The sequence below is a fragment of the Acartia tonsa genome, chromosome 1, assembly GCF_053477335.1.
Source record: "Acartia tonsa isolate MP-2025a chromosome 1, ASM5347733v1, whole genome shotgun sequence".
NCBI classification, from domain to species: Eukaryota; Metazoa; Arthropoda; class Copepoda; order Calanoida; family Acartiidae; genus Acartia; species Acartia tonsa.
Window position 1 is genome coordinate 16,889,431 of NC_137260.1, and position 12,682 is coordinate 16,902,112.

The 12,682-nt window shown below is 30.6% G+C and overlaps 1 long non-coding RNA gene across 1 annotated transcript; it reads right to left on the reverse strand.

Moving 5' to 3' along the window:
- Positions 1-7,432: 7,432 nt before the first annotated feature.
- LOC145332459 (uncharacterized) lies at positions 7,433-8,372 on the reverse strand. The gene is made up of 2 exons (XR_013884185.1): positions 8,282-8,372; positions 7,433-7,823 (listed from the first exon to the last, which is right to left on the reverse strand). It is a non-coding gene; the product is annotated as an uncharacterized LOC145332459 (long non-coding RNA).
- Positions 8,373-12,682: the final 4,310 nt, after the last annotated feature.

Sequence of the window (12,682 nt, forward strand, 5' to 3'; positions counted from 1 at the left end):
TGAGAAGATGGATTGTATGTTTAGGATCAGGTTCGGACATTCAGCTGGGTTTTACATTCATGATTTAAATGAGGCTGACATGCGGTTGCCGAGCCCTGGTAGGAACCTTAGATGGTTACAGAGTAAAGTTTGGTTCAGTGTTAATTCTTTAAAAATCTGCAAAAAAAGAAATTAAATTAGCTTCGATGGCAATAATCTAAGACCAATGATTGATAGATTTATCAAAAGCTATTACGAAAAAAGTTTTATGTCTAAAAAGTAAAAATGCAAAGGTGAAAATTGGGACAGATACAGTGGCATGCACTGTTTTTTTAATGAGAGTTGTGTGCGAAGCACGTGCAAAAGTTGATAACCCCTTGCGAAGGGGTAAAGCATTATGGGGTTAAATTCAGACTTTTAAAGGGAAGTAAATTGATATAAAAAAATAAGATAGATTCCAAAGCCTATCTAGAAGTTTTGTGGGATGTGTGACTTGCTTTAAAATGATACCCTCTTTGGCTATGTTGAAAGGGTATAACCAGCTTACAAAAAGGGTGTAGAGAGGGGTGTTGACCTAGGGAAATGTAGGTGTTCAACCCTCTTAGACACGCTACTGCAAAAATACTTTTTTTTTCGATAAAACAAATATAAGTCTCGACATCAGACTGCATTACTGAGTGTCAACTATAAAGAAATGAATATTCAATAACAAGGATTAAAATATCCGAAAAGGAGAAGCTCAAAATATCTGAAAAATATAAGTTGACCAATTTAAGAAAATTTATGATGATTGTTAAAGACAAAATGGTATGATTTCATATGCAAGATTTTAGAGTTTTCTAGATAATACCAAATTGTTACTGGAGTCATACTTAGTTTAAAATCCATTAAGAAATTTTAACATGACTAACCTAAAATACTAAACATTCAAATTATTCTCTAACATTTAAACTTATTCAAAAGACAACATACTGAGATTTTATCCAATAAAACAGTAAACTATTATATTTTAATAGTTATTTATCGCATCGTTTAATTGACAGCTTTCTTGGAATATAAAAATAAAAAATATAAGATTAAAACCTGTTTGGTTAGCCCTTTGGGGCCGATGTTCTAAAAAATTGTCTGTAATACGACGCAATACATGTTTTTAGTATGGATGAGAACTGGTTCAAATCCAATATTAATTAATCAGTTTTTACATAACCTTGATTTAGAGTAGTTGAAATTTACATTCGATTAAAATAGTTTCTATAGTTGCTCCACTGAATTGTAGCACATTGAAAAATTCCCCCGTGTAAAATTAGATAGCCACAAATAAAAATTTCTGAGGACCCTTTTAGGGCACCAAAATGGTGTACATTTTTGTTAATCAAGTAGTACAATTACCCTAATTTTTTCAATGTAAATAAATATATCTATAAATAAAATCTATTTAATTTAAAATGTATTAAATTATCTGTAAAGCTAATCTGTAATTTACTGCTGATAAATCATATCATATCATAAGTCTAAAGAAAATTGTAATTGAATATGTTGCAAAACTGCTTAAATAAAGGATAATGTGAGGACACGCCTACAATTTTGGGACTTAATTATTGAGATGCTTCGCTTATAACATATTCACTTGTTTGCATTGTTATATTTACATTTGAATTATTTCAAAAATCAGACGAATGGGATAATTATAACACACAACAAATTGTTGTTAAAAATGTTAAAAAGCAACATGTTTTAAATGGACGATTATAGAGTTTCAATGCTTTGTAAACTGTGCCGAACTGTTACAGGAATCATCATGTAAAGTTTGAAATCAATAGGACAATTCTAACATGGCTGTATTTATGCTGCACATATTATTGTTATTGCATAGAATTGGCTGGGTAACGAATAAAACTTACAAAATATACAAGAATAATATTGAATGTTGGTCATCAATATACTGCATGATTATATTTGTATCAAAGCTAAAACAAAAACAATAAGTATAAAACCCAAATAAGACTTCAACAATAACTAATTCAATAACAAACTATTCTCAACGTAGATATGATATTATAAAAAATGTCAAATGAAATGAATTTGAATGAATAAATTATTAAAATACAAAAAAATACAATGTAAGGGTAAGTGTAAAATTTTCTCGCCAACCGCTGGACCGCTTGTTTTTTCTTTTTAGGAAAGCTTGATATAGTTGATGATCAGGTTTTTGTCTATTTCAAAAGGTCAAGCACCTAAAAATTCGTCCTCCCTCCACCCAGAAAAAAAACACAATATGAAAGGAAACAACAGTGGAGATGCGGCTGTACATTCTCATAGTGTGCCTATACAGCTTTGGGTGCCGAGCCTTGATAAGTAAATTGTCTTTTTTTAACCAAAACCTGAAGAAAAAAAATTATTCTTCCTTCCTTACTTTTTTTTGATGAAATATATGGTGATGGACTACTTTTTGCTTCTATTTACATATTACTATATCCTTGTCAAGTAATAATAACACCAGACGTTTTATCAAGACTTAATCATCATATTTTCTCTGCCTTACATAACCTTTAGAATTTGCGTAATCAAAACATTGTGTCTATTAAAGCAACAGAAAATTTGTAATTAATTGTTTGATCATGAAAATATTTATAGAAAACAGTAACACTATTGAAAAGGGGACATTCGGATAATTTACGGGTAAATTTGTGTATCATCATTGCGAATGTACATCCATTTTTCGGCCATTACATTGTCTTATCCCCGATCCATACATACAAATCAGCATTAGATATATATAAATTAAAACATAGATCCCCTGTCAGTACTTGATAATACAATTTTAATGTTTATGTCTACTTTATGGCTTTGATAAAGGTGGTAATTACTGACATATTATCAACATAGCGTTATTGTAATGACATGATAACAACATACTGTATTTAGGGTGAGATTAAACAACCCATATGAACTTTTTAGTCATGCATATTCTTTAAGGAGAGTGGGTTGACAATTTTTTCTTAGGTTGTCCCACACTTTAAAAAACAGTAGAAAACTAGCCAAAATAAAACTTAAAAGAATAACATTAGTTTTAGTAGCTAGCGGGATCTAAAGAGTCGAATATCAGGACATCAGAAAAGAAATTTTTTATTAATATAATGTTATCTATTTTGAGAAAACACTCTATTACTTTGTAGACTAGTAGACTGCCTTTACCAATAGTTTTAAATACGGAAGTTCAGAAGGGAATAATAATGGGCATTGACAGCCGCTTATGCTTTGTTATTGTTAGATTAGAGTAATGTGAGTGATATTAAAGCCAGCCAATGCAATGTGTTTAGGAATCAGTATGATTATGTATAATTACTATTAGCTAATTTCAGTTTTACCTCAGGTACCTCATACAGGCGGGGATGCTGTAATGCCAGGTCCAACAACCCAGGATAACAAAAGGGATTCAAATGTCTCATTTTCTGTCTGAACAGTCGGGTTATTAGGTTAAGTAACACCCATCGGACAACCAACTTTTTGATTGCACGACCTTTGTCTGAGAAGCGTACCTAACATAGTAGCAGTAGGAACCATTTCATTGTCTTTATTTATGACGCGGTATTAGGCCAAGATTTGAACCTATTACCTCCCCGTTGACGAGCGGATGCACTACGTGTTGAGCCACATTCGCGGGTTTAATTTAAGTGTTTATAAACTTTAGTGCATTTCATATGACTTGAATCTAATCTAAACTTGCGGCTGATTGACCATCTATCTAATAAGTAGACTTTTAATTATACTCTTCATCATGATATATACAGTCTTTGTTTTGAATTATATCTAAACTTGTGTAATTGCTTTTCTGTTTTTTTTTTATATTTTAAGAATTAATATAGTGAACTGTTAAAATGCATTTCACAATCGGTTCAGTGGATATAGAGATCTAACCTTAAATAATACATATTACAGGGGTTTTTGCTTCTAGCCATAAAAGTAAAACAATAGAGGGGGAAGAGGGTTAAACAACCGTATGTCCCTCAGCCCGTGGACCCTGTACCAACTTTCAATTGAGTCTTCGAATAACAGCCAATAGCGTTGGAAATATTAACACAGCCAAGTGGCTAAAAAATAACAGTAAACAATTTTCTTGATCCTGGTAGTTATCTGGATTATATATCTCATTTGTTTTCTAGCCTGTAGATGTTTTAATTCCAACGAATGAGAGAACATGTTAATAAAAACTTTGGGTACCGTCTTAAATTACATTTCAATGTTCCCCTCACTTCCTGGAAGAATGAGTAAATAATATGTAACATGAAATATTGTAATAAATAATGACAAGTTGCACCATATTATAGCTGCGAATAAGGTATGTGTTTCTCAAATAAAAAAAAAATTATCGACCAGAGTCTTTTAAAATTGCGTTTGCAACAACAACAAGAGACCTAAATCATAAAAGACATAATCCTACAGCAGACCTAAATTACATAACACCTAATCATACAAAAGACTTAATCCTACAAAATACCTAAATAACAAAAGGTCTTTGTTAGGATTAGGACTTTTGTGATTTAGGTCTTTTGTAATTAGGTCCTTTGTAGCAACGCAATTAAATTTGATTGACGAATTAAATAGTCATTTTTGTTTCAAAACTTAACAATCCTTCTTTAATGAAAAAAAAATATTTTGATAACACAAGCCAATTCTATTGTTTACAGTAAAAGTTAAAAGGTATAAAAGTATGTAATGTAAGTTGATAGGATGACAATAGAAATATAATATGAGAACTTTGAACTCATAATACATAGGGGAATTATTCTTTATAGTTGTGGAGCTGAGTTGATATGAGGACAATCGAAATATAATATGAGAACTTTGAACTCATATTACATAGGGGAAGTATTCCTTATAGTTGTGGAACTGAGTTTGTATGAGGACAATAGAAATATAATATGAGAACTTTGAACTCATAATACATAGGGGAAAATAGTTGTGGAGCTGAGTTTATATGGGGTCAATAGATATGTTAAATGAGAACTTTGAACTCATAATACATGGAGGAATTATTCTTTATAGTTGAGGATCTGAGTTTATGGGGACAATAAATATATTATATGAGACCTTTGAACTCATAATACATAAGGAAATTACTCTTAATAGTTGTGGAGCTGAGTTTATATGAGGACAATAGATATATAATATGAGAACTTTGAACTCATAATACATAGGGGAATTATTCTTTATAGTTGTGGATCTGTGTTGATATGAGGACAATAGAAATATAATATGAGAACTTTGAACTCATATTACATAGGGGAAGTATTCCTTATAGTTGTGGAACTGAGTTTGTATGAGGACAATAGAAATATAATATGAGAACTTTGAACTCATAATACATAGGGGAAAATAGTTGTGGAGCTGAGTTTATATGGGGTCAATAGATATGTTAAATGAGAACTTTGAACTCATAATACATGGAGGAATTATTCTTTATAGTTGAGGATCTGAGTTTATGGGGACAATAAATATATTATATGAGACCTTTGAACTCATAATACATAAGGAAATTACTCTTAATAGTTGTGGAGCTGAGTTTATATGAGGACAATAGATATATAATATGAGAACTTTGAACTCATAATACATAGGGGAATTATTCTTTATAGTTGTGGATCTGTGTTGATATGAGGACAATAGAAATATAATATGAGAACTTTGAACTCATAATACATAGGGGAATTATTCTTTATAGTTGTAGATCTGTGTTGATATGAGGACAATAGAAATATAATATGAGAACTTTGAACTCATAATACATAGGGGAATTATTCTTTATAGTTGTAGATCTGTGTTGATATGAGGACAATAGAAATATAATATGAGAAGTTTGAACTCATAATACATAGGGGAATTATTCTTTATAGATAAAGCTCTGAGGTTTTATGAGGACAATTAAAATATAACATGAGAACTTTGAACTCATAATAGAAAAGAAGATAAAAAAAAGTTCATTATATGGATTCAAATTACCAATAGGCATCAACTATTTACCATTTTTGGATTAATTCATGTACAACATAGACCTGCTGAAAATGAATTCTTTAATGTCTTGTAAATGTAAAAGTTTTAGTTTGATCCCCAACTGTATCAACATAATAGAATCTAGGACAAGCAAGCATAATGATACAGTAATGAATAATCCTTTATTATTTCCTTACAAATTTGCCATTTAAAACTGCAAACATGTCAAATAGTTTGTGGGGCATAATACAATTATAGCTTATAAAAAAGTTTTTTTCCTTGTTCAAAAACTTTTTGCCAAACAAAATATCAGTTACAAAAAATTGTCGTATCTATATTGTGTACTTTTAGTAGTTTAGCTTCTTTATAAAAGAGGCAGAAATGCAAATTGACTTTACAACAACTATAACAATACAGACTCTATAGGTTTGTAGCAATTGTGCAGCTTCTCTTTAGATAATTTATCTCTCTATTTTCTCAGTTACTAGCCCAATCAAATCCTTTTAATAAACTCAATGAAATACATGTGTCTATTTCATTGAATAAAAACATAAAATTTCTTAATATATCTTATGTCTTTTCATCAAATTCCAGTTTTTGTTTATCATAAATGGACAAAGTGAGTTTAGAGTAGCTTATATTTTTAAAAAATAATTTTTAATATCACATATTGTTTATTTCAGCCATAAGTTAATCCGTTACTTTTCAAAATTCAATCAAATAAGAAAGAAAAAAAACAATAAAAAATATTTAATAGCAACACAATTTCATTACAAATCTTAGCAAATCTGTTTTTATAAATTATTATTTAACCAAACCAATATAAAAAGGAAATCCTTCAACAAGGTTAAATAAAATCAGATACTTTCTGAAGGTCAATTATTGTTTCTTTGAATCTGCAATTTTTAAAATGTTTAATGTAGAAAAAATTCTTTTGTTTAAAAAAACAGATATAACGTGAGAAAATAAGATAAATATATTGGATATAAATCCCATCTATCTTAAAATGAATCAAGTAAAAATTTAAACCAACCAAAATAGATCAAGCATGAATAATCTGAGGCCAATTAGAAAACCTTAATAAGGGTTTTTTTGAAATTTAAAACTAAATTTCTGCCAGTCAGAAGTTAACATATAAATATGAGCAGAAGATAGATATAATTTAAAATCAAAATAACTCTAAAAGGGCTTTTAAGTTTTGATATTTTATCAACTGCTTTGCTATGTTCCTAAAATTTCATCAACTTATTAAATTCTTTATATGGAAACAAATTTATTTATGTTTAGAAACTTTTAAAGTAGAAAAGAGGATATTTACTATTTAAATCATGTATATTTGCATCAATCAATAGCAAGTAAAATTTAATTGAAAAAACTTTGCATAACAAAGACACCCTGGAAAGTTTGTAAATAAGCACTAGATTATCAAAGTTAGGCCATTTTCAAGTAACATTTATAGTCTTGGTTGGAGTAACCTATCTTAGACTTGATTTATTTTAAGACAGGCCTCAACACAAATTTAACTGAACTAGAAACAATCTAAGATAATAAATCTCTTCTTTCCTTCACAAATCCTTTTTTGTACATAAAGGTACTTTAGTGAGCTATAGTCCTAAAATCCAGCTTTAGGACCTTTACTAATATTTTCCAGCATGCAAAAATATTAGCATTAAATCAAGAAACTGCATCAATTTTACTTTGTTTGTGCATGGTCATAAGCATTGCAACCTCATTTGCAAAACCAAGACCTTTTAATTTCTCCTTTAGCTTATTCTTTTTATCACTTTGTTCTCCCTCCTTGGCAGGTTTATCACAGTTTAGTTCTTTGCTCTTCTCAACAATTGCCTTTATACCTAGAAATTACATTTTTCTCAGATCTTATAATAACAGCATAAAGATATGTTTTGAACTTTAAAAATATCCAGTTCAATTAATAAATTTTGGCCAAAAGATTTGATCAATCAACATTTGTTGGCTACCCTTGATTATTTTGTTGCTTAACAATGCAATATAGGGGGAAGAGGTTAGATAACTGTAAGTCCCGACCCCCATGGACCCCGTGCCGACATTAAATTGGGTCTTTGAATAACAGCCAATAGCATTGTAAATATTGACACAACCAAATTGCTACAAAAGAGCAGAAAGCAATTTGCTAGAAGACATAAAGGTTCTCATTGCAGGGTGCAGGCAGTTATCTATACTATTATTATTATAATTACAGAGCAATATTAGAAAGTATTTTAGAGAGTTTTTTTTACTGTTTTTCTAGACTACAGTACCTGGAAGCTTACAAACTAATTTGATTACTTACCTATGGCATGTCTGTTACACATGGCCTTCCATCTCTCCTTGTGTTCTTCAATTGTTGAAAGCATAGTCTTGGAAATTGGAACTCCTTTTGTCATCCTGTTTTTATTAATCAATATGCATACAATTAGATTATTGATTGATTTCAATTAGGGTTGGGCCGGATATCCGGCCATTTTCAATATACGGCCGGATACCGGATAGTGAAACTATCCGGCCGGATATCCGGCAACATAATCTTTTATATTTTACAACAAAAAACTCTGTTTTTTTAAATCTTAAATGGCTGTAATTTTAAAACCTAAGTTTAAAATTTGAAATCTTCAAGTAAAAATTTGCGGTTACAGTAACCGTTTAAAGATTTCTGGAGACCTGGAGGTTCAGGACTTGCAGGATTATACCTGGAATCTGAAATCGACTTGAACACCTATATTTCATATGAGGATGTACGACTACAGAATATTTTAGTATTAGATAACATGAAATGCTTTGTTTAAGTAAAAAAAATAATTTTACTTTTTACCTGAATGACCTTACCAGGTTTGCTGGCATCCTGTGCCCTCCAAGAAGGGGGTATTAAAAAACTTCAACTCTCAGTTATGTGTCATACCCATATTTCGAAAGTCACTCAGTTATAGCCCTCTACCTCTATACACAGAAAATGGGATAGAAAAAAACAGAGGGGGGGGGGGCATTTAACACCACCTCCCCACCCATCCTCCAACCGTTAGGGGTTGATATTACAGATTGAGGGTAGTAATAGTTCATTAGATTAATTGCTAAAAAGAAAGATCATTTAATAGTTACTTAATTTTTAAGTTTTAACCTTAATTTTAAATAATAAAACACCAGTTTATTAAGAAATTTGTTTTGCGTGTATAGTCCCTTTCGTGGCAACGCCCCTTAAGGAGCGATTATTCGTTTTTTCAAAGTAGCTTTCCTCATATTTCTAGCCTCTGTGGGGGCTCTAACCTTGCGGGGCCAATTGCCTAACCCTGCGGGGCAATCACCTAACCAAATATAACCTAGCCTAACCTAAAATAACCTATTAAAAGCAATTTTAAAAATATGACGAATCACCCTTTAAGGTGCGTTGCCACGAAAGGGACTATATCCTTTTTTGATACTTTAATATGCAGTAATTTGGCCGGATAACCGGATATTTGCCGGATACCGGATATCCGGCATTTGAAATCAACCGGATATCCGGTATCCGGCCAAAAAAATATCTGGCCCAACCCTAATTTCAATAAAGAAATATCAGGAATTATAGATCATAGCATGGATAATATATACAGGGCGATTAAAAAAAAACTGCGTTTTCCAAATTTGGGAAACAACCATTAGGAGTACAAAAAAAAATAATTATATGTCAATATTCTCTATAAAAATATGCATCGAAATTGTTACAGGTGTTTTTTAATATCTCTGAAAATAACGGCGCATTTTAAAGCATAAATATTTCAAAAGATGCGTATGATATCTTTTTCTGGTAGAATTTTGTGCCTTAAGGTTGGTTTTCAAAAATTTATTCACTTGAAAACAACATCCTAATACGGCCAATACAATTTTCTACCAATTACACTAAAAATTTCATTTAAAATTCCCTCACTGAAAACAAATATTCAGTTTTCTTTTTGTATACTTAAGAAACATGACCTTAAAAATTGCTCATGTTCGTAAATCCCCACCCCTCATTTATTCCTATAATCCTTTAATTTGATTGACAGGTTAAGACATAAACTCATAATTTATCCATAATTTGTAATTAAATGCTTTAATAAAAAAGTAGGTTATCTGAGAATAAGTGACAATGTGTAAGGAAAAGGTAGACATTGTTATGAAAAGGTAGAATTTGGAGGAACTAGGTTAATTTTCTTAGGATTAGGAAGATTAAGTGAGATTTAGGGAGGTGATTTTTATTCTCTTTTTCAGATATGTGAGAAAAAGGAGAGTGATTTTGGTCCATATTTCACTTATCTGAGAAAAAGGAAGATGATTTCTGTCCTTTTTGGAATGAAATTTCTGTCCTTATAAGGAATGACTTCATTTCCTTCATATGATCCAAATCATATGAAGGAAATGAAGTCATTCCTAAAAAGGACAGAAATCCCCTTCCTTGGGTATAGGAAGGCTATTTCCTTTCCTTTTTCTTACAAATTCTCAGTAAGGAAGGTGATTTCTGTCCACTATCTTACAAATTATCACTAAAGGAAGGTGACATCTGTCCACCATCTTACAAATTCTTCCTAGTCTTAGAAATTCTTCCTTTTCCTCACTATTACAACCATGTTTAATTAATCTACCTTATTTCACCAAATTCTTCCTTATTCTCAGAAATTCTACCTTAATTACACAAATTCTCCCTTATTCTCAGATAACTTACCTTATTCTAAGAATTTCTTCCTTATTTCAAGAAAATCTACCTTATTCCCCCAAATTCTTCCTTATTCTAAGAAAATCTACCTTATTCCCTCAAATTCTTCCTTGTTATAAGAAATTCTGCCTTATTCTAAGAAAATCTACCTTATTCTCCCAAATTCTTCCTTATTCTAAGAAAATCTACCTTATTCTCCCAAATTCTTCCTTATTTTAAGAAATTCTTCCTTGTTCTAAGAAAATCTACCTTATTCTAAGAAATTCTTCCTTATTCTAAGAAAACCAACCTTATTATCCCTAATTATTCCTTATTCCCCCAAATTCTACCTTATTCTAAGAAATTCTTACTTGTTCTAAGAAAATCTACCTTATTCTAAGAAATTCTTCCTTATTCTAAGAAAATCTACCTAATTCTTCCAAATTCTTCCTTATTCTAAGAAATTCTACCTTATTCTAAAAAAATCTACCTTATTTTAAGAAATTCTTCCTTATCCTAAGAAAATCTACCTTATTCTAAGAAATTCTACCTTATTCTAAGAAAATCTACCTTATTCTCCCTAATTCTTTCTTATTCCTCCAAATTCTACCTTATTCTAAGAAAATCTTACTTGTTCTAAGAAATTCTACCTTATTCTGAGAAATTCTTTCTTATTCTAAGAAAATCTACCTAATTCTCCCAAATTCTTCCTTATTCTAAGAAAATCTACCTTTTTCTAAGAAATTCTTCCTTATTCTAAGAAAATCTACCTTATTCCAAGAAATTCTTCCTTATTCTAAGAAATTCTACCTTATTTTAGAAAATCTACCTTATTCTCCCAAATATTTCCTAATTCTAAGAAAATCTGCCTTATTCCCCCTAATTCTTCCTTATTCTAAGAAATTCTTCCTTGTTCTAACAAATTCTTCCTTATTCTAAGAAAATCTACCTTATTCTAAGAAATTCTTCCTTATTCTAAGAAATTCTACCTTATTCTAAGAAAATCTACCTTATTCTAAGAAATTCTTCCCTATTCTAAGAAAATCTACCTTATTCTAAGAAATTCTTCCTTATTCTAAGAAAATCTAACTAATTCTCCCAAATTCTTGCAATATATAGGGGTCCCAAACTCAAAAACGAATTTTCAGCGCGATCCGACCACCCCTTGTCAAGATACAGTGACCTGGTGTCCTTGGTACCGACGGTAAGATTTGGGAAATGGTTCGAATCCTTAGTAAATTTGGTCAAAGTCCAAAAATATTTTGAAAATTATTTGTCCACCTGGGTATTTTTTCTTCAAAATTTTGACTAAGTGCCAAAATATTTTTGGCCTTTACTGCCAAATTTATTAAGGATTCGAACCATTTCCCAAATCTTACCATCAGTACCAAGGACACCCGGTCACCGTATCTCAAGAAAGGGTGGTCAGATTGCGCTGAAAATTCGTTTTTGAGTTTGGGACCCCTATATATTGCAAGAATTTGCTATGTTTTGCAAGAATAAGGTAGAATTTGTTACAATAAGGTAGATTTTCTTAGAATATGGAAGAATTTCTTAGAATATGGTAGATTTTCTTAGAATAAGAAGAATTTGTTAGAATAAGGTAGATTTTCTTAGAATAAGGAAGAATTTGGGAGAATTAGGTAGATTTTCTTAGAATAAGGAAGAATTTCTTAGAATAAGGTAGATTTTCTTAGAATAAGGTAGAATTTCTTAGAATAAGGAAGAATTTCTTAGAACAAGGAAGAATTTCTTAGAATAAGGTAGAATTTCTTAGAATAAGGTAGAATTTCTTAGAATAAGGAAGAATTTCTTAGAATAAGGAAGAATTTCTTAGTACAAGGAAGAATTTCTTAGAATAAGGTAGAATTTGGGGGAATAAGGAAGAATTTCTTAGAATAAGGTAGATTTTCTTAGAACAAGAAAGAATTTCTTAGAATAAGGTAGATTTTCTCAGGATAACGAAGAATTTCTTAGAAGAAGGTAGATTTTCTTAGAACAAGGAAGAATTTCTTAGAATAAGGTAGAATTTCTTGGAATAAGGTAGAA